Source organism: Silene latifolia, chromosome 3 (genome assembly GCF_048544455.1).
Source record: "Silene latifolia isolate original U9 population chromosome 3, ASM4854445v1, whole genome shotgun sequence".
In the NCBI taxonomy this organism is placed as follows: domain Eukaryota; kingdom Viridiplantae; phylum Streptophyta; class Magnoliopsida; order Caryophyllales; family Caryophyllaceae; genus Silene; species Silene latifolia.
The window spans coordinates 143,137,405-143,149,918 of NC_133528.1; the positions used below are offsets into that span (position 1 = coordinate 143,137,405).

General features: G+C 36.2%; 2 long non-coding RNA genes across 3 annotated transcripts; both read right to left on the reverse strand.

The window, feature by feature from the left end:
- Positions 1-4,146: 4,146 nt before the first annotated feature.
- LOC141648237 (uncharacterized) lies at positions 4,147-5,320 on the reverse strand. The gene is made up of 2 exons (XR_012545957.1): positions 4,972-5,320; positions 4,147-4,886 (listed from the first exon to the last, which is right to left on the reverse strand). It is a non-coding gene; the product is annotated as an uncharacterized LOC141648237 (long non-coding RNA).
- Positions 5,321-5,739: 419 nt separating this feature from the next.
- On the reverse strand, positions 5,740-10,795 carry LOC141648238 (uncharacterized). Of its 2 annotated transcripts, XR_012545958.1 has the most exons (3): positions 10,341-10,727; positions 9,878-10,066; positions 5,740-6,090 (listed from the first exon to the last, which is right to left on the reverse strand). It is a non-coding gene; the product is annotated as an uncharacterized LOC141648238 (long non-coding RNA). The 2 variants fall into 2 exon arrangements; XR_012545959.1 differs by lacking the exon at positions 5,740-6,090 and having other exon boundaries at positions 9,681-10,066; positions 10,341-10,795.
- Between the last annotated feature and the right edge of the window lie 1,719 nt (positions 10,796-12,514).

The window sequence follows — 12,514 nt, forward strand, 5'->3', positions numbered from 1 at the left end:
TGAAGATGATGAAAGTAGTTTGAATGACCTTAAATTTCGTGTGTTTCATATGGTTAATATCCATGTATTACTAGTTCTAAAACAACTTATTAGACTTTTTCCAAACTTGTCGCCACTTATGATTTTTTTGTGTACAGTTAATCATACAATGACGTTGGTTTTATGAGAAATTCAAAAACAATGTTGTCACTTATGTTTATCTTGTGTGCAACAAATCTTTTGATATTTTTATTTGATTCACAATTTTTTTTTTTAAGCTAATCATTGCATTTAATGTGATGATGAATTGATCATTGTATGATGTTTCGATTATAATATTTAACGTAATGACGAAATTATTTTATGATTTTATTTTTTTGAAACATATGTCACCATTTCTAGTTCACATGTTTGGTGAATATTTTAAGCAATGCTGTTTTTTATGGATCTTGTATAATTATGTTACCATTTCATCCAATCATTGCATTAAATGAAATTAGTTATTGTACTATGATGATCTCATGATTGGACATTAATTCTCTTCTGCATTTAATTGTTCCATTTAATTCGTTCTCTGAGATATATGTCACCAATTATGTTTAATATGTTACGTGATATAGCTCAATACTGACTGTATACATTTTTAATAATTATGTTACCACTTTTTTTTTTTGCAGCGAGTGATAGTGCCGGTTCTTTAGTAGGGGCTGTGGCTGATAAGTGGGAGGTTTTGTACGAGTTATACAAAAAGCACTCTCAAGCTATTGGATTTAGCATTAGGAAAAGCGGTTTCGTAGGGTGATACTGGAGCTCCGAACGTGAGAGATACTTTGTTTGCTCGTGTGAAGGTAGCCATGGAAATGGGAAGATGGGAGAGGCAAGTGCTGGCTTAAATGGGCATGGGAGGAAAAATGTGGTGACACGATGCAAGTGCAAAGCTAATGTAAGGGTCCAAATGAATAAGGAGAAGGGAGTATGGGAAGTGTTGAGCCATGTCATTGAACACAATCACCCACTAACTCCCCCACAGTGGCAGCACCACCATTGTTCTGAGAGAAAAATAACGGAAGCTGAGGGTGACTTTATAGAGGTCATGACCGAAGCCATGGTCCCCGCAACCGTGCAATATAGGATTGCAGCCAAAACGGTGGGGGGGGGGGATGATCTAGTGGGGCACTCAAAAAGAGACCATATTAACTTTGTGCATAGACTGAAGATGAAAGCTATTGAGGGTGGTGATGCGTCAACACTAATGGCGTTGTTGGCGAGTAGACAAGCAGAGGATCCTGGTTTTTTCTTCCGAGTTCAGTTTGGAAAAGATGGGAGGTTATGTAACGTGTTTTGGCGGGATTCTATGATGAAAGAGGATTACTTGTTATATCATCATGTTTTGATCTTTGACACCACGTACCGAACAAATAGGTACAACCTCATATGTGGTGCATTTGTTGGTATAAACAATCATTGGTCTAATGTTATGTTTGGGTTTGCTTTCTTGGCTAATGAGAAACAAGAATCATTTGAGTGGTTGTTCAATGTCTTCAATGAGTCTATGGGCACGGACGGTTCTTTGTCCCGGTCACTATCTTCACCGATCAAGACTTAGCAATGAAGAATGCAATTGACGAGGTACCTTTCTGAGCAGAAATGGTGACATATATTGCTATTAATTTATATGGGCACGGACACTGTCCCGGTCATTGTTTACATACATTGCTATTAATTCACGTCTGTTACCATGACATTTGTGGCTGCTTGCAGGTTTACAAAACATCAAGACATAGATTATGCCAGTGGCACATACAACAGAATGCGATCTCCCACTTTGGCTTGTTAAAACATGACCGAGTATTTCAGAATGTATTCAACAAATGCTTGAATGGCTGCTATAGCGAGGTTGAATTTGAAACAACGTGGAGGAAGATGATATCAGAGTATGGCCTTCAAAATAATGAGTGGTTCAAAAGATTGTATGGATTAAAAGAGATGTGGTCAACCGCATTAAACAAAGAGTACTTCTCTGCCGGCATACTATCTTCCCAAAGGAGTGAGAGTACCAATCATGCTATGGGTTTTCAAGCGACGAAGACAACTTCATTTGACTCGATTTCTACCATATTTATGAAGGCACTGTTAAGCGGTGGAGAGATGAGGAGGAGCGTAAAGAATTCAATTGTATTAGGTCGACCCCTACATCCGTGTATCCTCTAGTCGACTTATTACAACACGCCTCTCAAGTGTACACAATTGAATTGTTTCGGTTATTCGAGAAAGAGTTTGTTGTGGCTATGGGTACAAGGGCCGTAATACTTTCAACTGAAAATTCAGTTCTGCTGTATGGTGTTGATCCACCTGGAGTTTCAGGAAGTACTCATCATGTGACATTCGATTGCGTAAACAATATGGTGGAGTGCTCTTGTCGAAAATTTCAGGAAATGGGTATGCTTTGCTTCCACATTCTCCGCGTGTTCCATATGCACTCAGTTAATGAAATCCCTACCAGGTACATCTTAAGGAGGTGGACGAAATTTGCTAAAAGGGAAGTGTGGAGTCGAATTCTTCCTAATGATATGCGTAGAGCCGTTGCCAATGGAGCCTTAAATTGGCGGAGATGTGTGATGACAAAGCTGTACAATCTAATCGCAAAGTGCCAAAACGACCCTGATGCAAGAGGAGTAGTTGACAAGTTGTACTCCACAGCCAATGATGAGGTTCAACAACTATTTAAGGATAAAATGAGCAGCGAACCAGAACCAGTCGTAGATGCCACCGCCGTTCTCGACCCCATACGATCAGTTACCAAGGGAAGGAGTAAGCGTAAACCAAGCAGTGTTGCCAAAAAGAAGCGGTCGAAAAAAGGAAGTAACAATGTGGCTTCGAATGCGGAGTTGTACACTCCAGTTCCACGACTTATATAAGTCGCTTTGAACTTGCTGATAATATTTTGGACACTTACGTAATTTTTGGGGTATACAAACGTTTTGGAGAAGATGTCACCACATTATCTTATAATGTGGTTACATCTTGTGCAAATCTCTGAACTATTTTTCACCATCTATTATCCATGTGATCACATTTTGCAAAAATCTCGAATCATTCGACCATCTAATATTGTTGTGATCACATATGTGAAGTTGGTGACATTGTAATATAATGTGTTAACATCTTTCAGATAACTCAGTGCAAATAATCTGAAATTTGTTTTTATCATTCCAAAATGTGTACTTGGTGTTTATCAGTCCATATAACTTGCATGAATGGTGTCAAATTCACAACTTCACAAACAGGTCTCATATAACTCCCTAATGGAGACATTTTAGACCAAAAAATAAACATCCAAGCACTTCCTTATATGTACCTCAAATTCCAGAAAATGTCAACAAATTAGCATTATCATCTCAATGATGGAGCCATGGTAACATATTGTATCGCAACATAAACATTCTAAAACCTTGGAAAATGTAGTATTATTTCCATAATTTGACACCATATTACCAATATCAATTAAACTATGGAGGTTTGGTAACATGTTTTATCAAAATATCAACATGTAACCACTTAAAGTATATGTAGGGTTCTTCATATAATTTGTCACCATATTACCAATATCAATTCAAATTTATTATATAAATGGCAACATTATATTGTCCTCTGTGAACATTATAATTTAATGAATAAAATTAGTCTCACATAATTTAAATAATTTATGTCGTGGTATTTATAAGTTTTTATAACCATATTATCATTTACACAAGTTATTTCAAAAGAAGCTCAGATAAGCTCATAATGCTGACATATTACACCATCATAATAAATCCTTTTATGTTGAGTCATTTGATTTCTCTGTATCCATATTAACATTTTATCCAACATATTTCATAATGGGAACTTTATATGCCTATATTTCACCTACAATAACTTGTTAATGGTCACATATTACACCTACAATATATTTTCTTTTATGTTGCGTCATTTGACCAATTTGTAACCATTTTATCCTTTATCCAACTTACTACAGAAATGGCAACATCATATGCGTCTTTGTGACAGCTTCAACTTTTATCGTGACATATTTTGCTTGAAACCAAATGTCATCCCTTTTAGGCTAATTACCATCTGATAGACCAAAAAAATACGAAACGATAAATTGCTAACAATGCAAGTTTATAAGGCAACATTAACTTATATTCACAAGTTAACCACAAGCAACTAGTTTGTGGTTACACCCTACTTCCATGACATGAATACAAAATGAAGCATCATTCATGTCAATTACTTACAACATACTAAACATGTTTCAAACATGCTTCAAAATACGAGAGCCTTGTTCTTAACTGATAACAACTACCTACAATCAAACTATTCACCCCCGACTAATAACATTGTAGGCGATATTAACAAAATGTTGTCATCATAAACTACCTTCACAAACTACCTTCACTTACCACCACGTTTTCTCCCTCGGGTCCCCCCCCCCCTGTAAGTTGCAGTCACCACTGTCGCAGATTCGGAAATAGGCGGCCCCTCAACAACTGCCTCGCTAGCAGCCTCGGGCAAGGGGTTTTCCACTGTTTCATCCCTTACCTCCCCCTCTGGTATACCTATGTCATCCAACCCTAGATCAAATGAGGGGGGCTCTATAAGAGCAGCTGCCACGGCGTTGTCCACCAGTTTTCCCATCCTATGAAAATCAGCGAGGAAGCTTTCATTGTTCTCCAAAGCTTGGGTCCATGGCGAGAATGTTGTTGGGTCGGCTCCTTGCCATCGTCTACCTCCTCGGACTGAAGCACCTCATCAGCAATGACATCGACAGAGAAGAATGCTTCCAACTCCTTCGTCATATCATTATGGAGCCGTGAGACCAGCTCCAGGTTGCGTTTTGAGGTCATCCATTTCAGTCTCCGCACCTGCAAACATGAAAGTAGGAGAATTACAAAAGATTCATTTTCAATAAATGGATACTTATTGAGACACACTAGCAAAGATACTTACATCCGGATACTTCGCTTTCAAGTTCCTCATCATTCATCGATCCCGGCGGGGAGTGGGAGGGTTATGGTCCTTCGCGCGTTATCTTCTAACTGGTTTGGGTCCTCCACAGGCAGGCGGTACAAGACTTTAACCTGATGTCGGGATATGGGGTAGAACTCATTCTGCCATTCGCCTATACCAAAGTGGCCGCCATTCCTACCGTAAGCAACCTTCTCCTCCTTCACCCTTTCCCTGATTTTGTCGTATGTCCAATGCTTCAGTAATGGCAGCTCACGCGGTGCGGGATCCCCTCTCCAGCTCAAGCGGTGGAAGTAAACCAACTGCAAAAAGAACAGGCAGCCACCAACATTTGTGGTGTCATTCTTCTTGTACGATTTCACGGCCTCGCTCAACTTACAGATAACATAGGAACACCAGTCTTGCTTCATTATGTCATCTACATTCTCCACCGCTCGGAACAGCCTCAGATCAACACGCTTGTGCACCGTGGGCGCTAAGAAGGACCCCATCGAAAACAGCACAAATAACTTCTTAAACGTACTGCCACCTTCTACCAACCCCATCATTTCCTTCTTCACCTTATCTAGTGAAATCTCAAGAGTTGGAGCCACATTATACCTCGCCTTCCATGACATTACTAAACCTCGATCCGGGTTGTCCTTTTTCTTTGGAGATGTCAACTGAACAGCCCTCTCTGTACATGGCAGCATGAATACGTCGTATACATCATGCTTTGTGATGACAAAGTTCGTCTCGCTCCTTTGAACATAAACATTTGGGAGACATCATCATAACACTCCATCAACCAGTCCGCCATTAGATGATAGAAAGCATTTGCTTTCAACTCCAAAAGCCCCCCAAACCCTATATCCTCTACGCTTTTTTTCTGAGCCGGTGTCAACATCTCAATCAGCTCACACAATGCTCTCGGGTTACCGTGACCTTCTACTACTTTCTCCTTCGTTACCACCCTGTTCACATCAGAATTTTCAACCTCCATTTCATCTTCTACTGGCTTTTTCAAGCGGACAATCATTTTCCCTTTCACCTTCGTTGAAGTCTCCCCAACTTCAAACGTTGGCGTCACACTTTGGAGCGGTTTTGGTTCCTGATTTTGACCTGTAAACATTGACAGTGTAGATTATTAATCTTAAAAAAAAAATTGGCAACCATTTCATCAACAACTGTGACCATATTAGCAATATAAATTAAACTATGGAGATGGGTTAACATATTATGACAAAATATAAACATTCAAGCACTTCCTTATGGGAAAAACATATTTTACAAAAATACAATGTCCATAATTTGTCACCTCTTTAGCACTTTATTATATGTCCTACTATTTCCAAAATTTGTCACCAATTTAGCAATATCAATTCAATTACAGAGTAATGGTAACATATTAGACCAAAAAAAAAACATCAAAGCACTTATATATACTTCAAATTCCAAAAAATGTCAACAAATTAGCATTATCATCTCAATGATGGAGCCATGGTAACATATTGTATCCCAACATAAACAATCTAAAACCTTGGAAAATGTAGCATTATTTCCATAATTTGACACCATATTACCAATATCAATTACACTATGGAGGTTTGGCAACATATTCAACCAAAATATAAACATGTAAGCACCTAAGGTACATGTAGTGTTTTTTCCATAAAATGTCAGCATATTAACAAAATCATTTCAATCATGGACCAATGGATACATATTCCACCCAAAATGGAAACATTTTACAACAATATGTTGTACAAATATATCAACATGTAAGCACTTTAGGTATATGTAACCATTTCCATAAAATGTCACCAAATTGCCAAAATCATTTCAATTATTGAGCAATGGTTACATACTCCACGAAAATGAAAACATTTTACAACAACATGTTCTTTCCATTATGTTTAATTATTTCAACAAAATGACACCATATAACAATCTGAATTAAATAAAGGACAAATGGTTACATCTTGTACAAATAAATCAACATGTGAGCACTTTAGGTATATGTAGGGTTTTTTCCATAATATGTCACCAAATTACCAAAATTACTTCAATTATGGAGCAATGGTTACATATTCAACCAAAATGGAAACATTTTACAACAACATGTTCTTTCCATTATGTTTAATTATTTCAACAAAATGACACCATCTGACAAACTGAATTAAATAAAGGACAAATGGTTACATATTGTACAAATAAATCAACATGTGAGCACTTTAGGTATATGTAGGGCTTTCTCCATAAAATGTCACCAAATTACCAAAATCACTTCAATTATGGAGCAATGGTTACATATTCAACCAAAATGGAAACAATTTACAACAACATGTTCTTTCCATTATGTTAATTTATTTCAACAAAATGTCACCATCTAACAATCTAAATTAAATAAAGGACAAATGGTTACATCTTCTAAAAATAAATCAACATGTGAGCACTTAAGAAATATGTAGGGTTTTTTCCATAATATGTCACCAACTTACCAAAATCACATCAATTATGAAGCAATGGTTACATATTCAACCAAAATGGAAACATTTTACAACAACATGTTCTTTCCATTATGTTTAATTATTTCAACAAAATGTCACCATCTAACAATCTAAATTAAATAAAGGACAAATGGTTACATCTTCTAAAAATAAATCAACATGTGAGCACTTAAGAAATATGTAGGGTTTTTTCCATAATATGTCACCAAATTACCAAAATCACTTCAATTATGAAGCAATGGTTACATATTCAACCAAAATGGAAACATTTTACAACAACATGTTCTTTCCATTATGTTAAATTATTTCAACAAAATGTCACCATCTAACAATCTAAATTAAATAAAGGACAAATGGTTACATCTTGTACAAATAAATCAACATGTGAGCACTTAAGAAATATGTAGGGTTTTTTCCATAATATGTCACCAAATTACCAAAATCACTTCAATTATGAAGCAATGGTTACATATTCAACCAAAATGGAAACATTTTACAACAACATGTTCTTTCCATTATGTTAAATTATTTCAACAAAATGTCACCATCTAACAATCTAAATTAAATAAAGGACAAATGGTTACATCTTCTAAAAATAAATCAACATGTGAGCACTTAAGAAATATGTAGGGTGTTTTCCATAATATGTCACCAAATTACCAAAATCACTTCAATTATGAAGCAATGGTTACATATTCAACCAAAATGGAAACATTTTACAACAACATGTTCTTTACATTATGTTAAATTATTTCAGCAAAATGACACCATCTAACAATCTAAATTAAATAAAGGACAAATGGTTACATCTTGTACAAATAAATCAACATGTGAGCACTTTAGGTATGTGTAGGGTTTTTTCCATAATATGTCACCAAATTACCAAAATCACTTCAATTATGGAGCAATGGTTACATATTCAACCAAAATGGAAACATTTTACAACAACATGTTCTTTCCATTATGTTTAATTATTTCAGCAAAATGACACCATCTAACAATCTAAATTAAATAAAGGACAAATGGTTACATCTTGTACAAATAAATCAACATGTGAGGACTTTAGGTATGTGTAGGGTTTTTTTCCATAAAATGTCACCAAATTACCAAAATCACTTCAATTATGGAGCAATGGTTACATATTCAACCAAAATGGAAACAATTTACAACAACATGTTCTTTCCATTATGTTAAATTATTTCAACAAAATGTCACCTTCTAACAATCTAAATTAAATAAAGGACAAATGGTTACATCCTATACAAATAAGTCAACATATGAGCACTATAGGTGTATGTACTGTTTTTTACATAATTAGTCACCACATTAACAAAATCAATTCAATTATGACGAAAGGTTACATATTGTATGAAAAGTGGACACATTTTACAGTAACAACATATTTTCAGAATGTTTCAATATTTGAACACATTGTAGCCATCTGAAAATATCAACTGAATAAAGGAGGAATGGTAACATAATGGATCACAGAGAAAACATTTCAAGCACATATTACATTAACTAAGTGGTAGTTATATGTACTGCAAAATCTGTTACTTGTGACCACAATATCATTACCAATTAAATGACGTAGGAATGGGAATATCTAGTACAAATAAATAAACATGTGCGCACTTAAGGTATATGTAGTCTCTTTCCCTTAAATTGTGTCCAAAATAGCAAAATCAATTCAATTAAGGACGGATGTTGACATATTGTATGGAAAGTGGATACATTTTTCAAAGCAACTAAATCCCACATTGTTATATTATTTCAACAAATTGCACCCATCTTACAACACCCATCTACTAAATGAGAATTGGTAACATATTTCACCACAGAGGAAACATTTCAACCAAACATTACATTAACTAATAAAAAGTTAAATGTCGTACAAATTCTACTTCTTATGACCACATTATCAATTATACCAGAATCGTGTTCAGTGGTCACATAATTAACACCTCAGTAAACATTTTTTATACATGTTGCCAATTCAATACGGTATTTGATAACTGGTAACAAATTAAACCCAAATGTAAACATATGGAAGTCATGCATTTCATGAGGATTTCAAACAGGGAGTAATGGTAACATAGTACAAAAACAGGTGAACATCTTAACCATAAATTACATATATTATCCATGTACAAAATCATCAGGACTTCAACTACTGTGTTGAAATAATAAGACATGGTGACATAATGCAACAGAAAGTATACAACTAAAGGACAAATTACAAAAACTAAACAATTAAAGGACAAAGAATCTCTGAAAGTTGTCCTACCACTTCAGATTGTTTGTGTTCTTAAACAACTCATCACAGTATTAAATTAACTGGCCACATAGAACGGATTAAAGCAATTTAATTATTAACTTCAAAAGTGTTGACATTTTACCTCCTTTTCCCTTCGCCTTTTTCAACGACACTTTTGGTGGTGGCTCCAATTCTTCACTTTCAGAACCTTCAATGTCGGATTCACCCACTTCCTCTTCAATGACTACACCCCTCCTCTTGCCAAAATTAGCTTTCGGCCTTCCTCTTTTCCGCACACCGACTTTTTCCTTGTTCTTCACTGCATCTTGTTCTACAACACAAAACCAAAACAAACAAAACTAAATATTCACCAAATATTCAATCAGATCTACAACATTTGATCCAAATGCATGTTTAAATCGCTACAAATAATGACCCCACAAACAAAACTTAATATTCAACAAATATTCAATCAGATCTACAACATTTGATCCAAATGAATGTTTAAATCGCTAGAAATAATGACCCCAGAAATAAAATATACTAAAACCACAAATTTTTTTAACAATAATCGAAATTATTAGCCACATTTCTCAAACACTTACCAATTTCCACCTCTTATTCAGGTTCTTCTTCAATAACAACCTTCCTCCTGCCGGTGGTGGCTCTTGGCCTCGCAGGAACATCTTCCACCGTCGTAGATGTCGCCTTTTTCGGAGTGGTTCTTGTTGCCATTTTCTTCTTCCCCATTTTTTTGGTACTAATTAATTATTTTTTTGGTACTAATTAATTATTTAGCATGAACAGTGAAGATGGAGAGTGAAAATGATGAGAGAAACTGAAAAATGAAGAAAATAATGGAGGGGGAGAAACGAGGAAGAAATGAAAATAATGGAGGGGGAGAAACGAGGTAAACAGCTGGGAGGGATAAACGAGGCAAGATTTTTCTAGACATTACACTATTCACGTAATAAATATTACCAACCCCACCACAGATCCATTTCCCAGCCCATATTAGCAATTCGGTATGAATCCAACCCGTCTTATAAATAAGACGGATACTAATGGTCTTAAGGAAGACCTATTGAAGAAAGAAGGATGGCAAAGGGAATAGAATGGTGACCGACCTCAGAGATCTTGCCGGTTGGCGGCACAAAAGTGGTGAGTAAACATTTGGATTTTTGTATGCAAATGCGAACGATTGACAAGTGGATCAATGTGAATACATAAGACTGACATAAAACAAGAGTACGTGCTGAGTAAATGATGTACACATTCACAATCACTACACGTAGGATTAAGACCGGATAAATGGATTATTTGGGTCAGATTCCTTTAGATCGGGTCATTTTCGAGTCAATAATTTATTCGGTCACTTTTGGGTTAGGTCATTTTTAGATCGGATCGATCTAGGTTGTTTAGGTCATTTATGGTCATAATTTTGCCTTAATTAAGTCATTTTGGGTCATTCAGGTCACTCAAGTCAGGTCACTTCAGATCGAGTTACTTTCAGATCGGGTCTTTTCGGATCTATCGAGTCACCTTAGGGTCATTTTTGAGTCTCGGGTCAACCTAATCGGGTTAGGTCATTTGAGGGCTGGGTCGAGTGAGTTTTGCCAACTGTACATAATAGTGTAGTACTCTCTGTAAATAACACTAATTATATAATAAGACGATCCATTTAATAAAATAACTACTTATTTAATACTAATGAATGAGTTAATCTTTTATATAAATAATACCATTTTCACTTCAGATGGAGTTACATTCGGATCGGGTCTTTTCGGTTCTATCGGGTCACGTTAGGGTCACTTTTGAGTCTCGGGTCAACCTAATTGGGCCAGGTCATTGGATCGAGTGAGTTTTGCCAAGTGTACATAGTAGTCTAGTACTCTTGTAAATAACACTAATTATAGTTGCTGATTATATCAGAGTCCCTTTAGTTAGCTGGGAAAAGGTGTGCTCTCCTAAAAATGAAGGAGGTCTAGGTATCAGAGATAGTCTAGCCTTGAATTATGCTACAATTGGAAAGCTGGTTTGGTGGATCTATTGTTGCCCTAATAGGTTTTGGGTGAGATTGGTCAATCAAGTCTGTTTAAAGGGGAGCAACTTGTCTAATTATAGCCCCAGTGGTGACATTAGTTGGGGTTGGAAGAACGTGTGTAGAGTTAGAGACATGTTAGCTCTTGGGTTCTCTAATGGCCAGTGGGTGTTAGGCACTAATGGATATACTGTCAGTCAGGGATATGAGCTACTGAGGTCCAAATTTCAGAGTATGGGGTGGTCTAGTCATATCTGGAATAATTGGTGTATTCTCAAGCACCAATTTATTGGTTGGTTGATTCAAAGGAATGCCCTGCTGCTAAAAGGGAAACTTTTTCGTTTGGGTATTGTGAATGATGATCTTTGTATGTTGTGCTCCAATGATTCTGAAACAGTTGAGCATTTGTTTCAACATTGTGAGTACAGTCAGAGATTCCTAGAAATGTATGCCCAGAGATGTAGTTTGGTGCTGCCAAATGACAATCTGGTCATGTGGATTGGGCAGAGTTCAGCTTCAAAGGTAAAGAAGGGGATTCTGCTGGGTTTACTACAATCCCTTTACTATTAAATTTGGATGCAGAGGAACAAGGCAAGAGTTGAGGGGAGTGTAATGCGTCCTGACGTGGTTTTTCAGCAACTAATCAGGGAGATGCACTTATGGTTGAAGACTAAAACAGATTGTCATATGGATAGTAGAGATAGATTATGGTTTGCTAGTCTTCATATGTGATTGTAA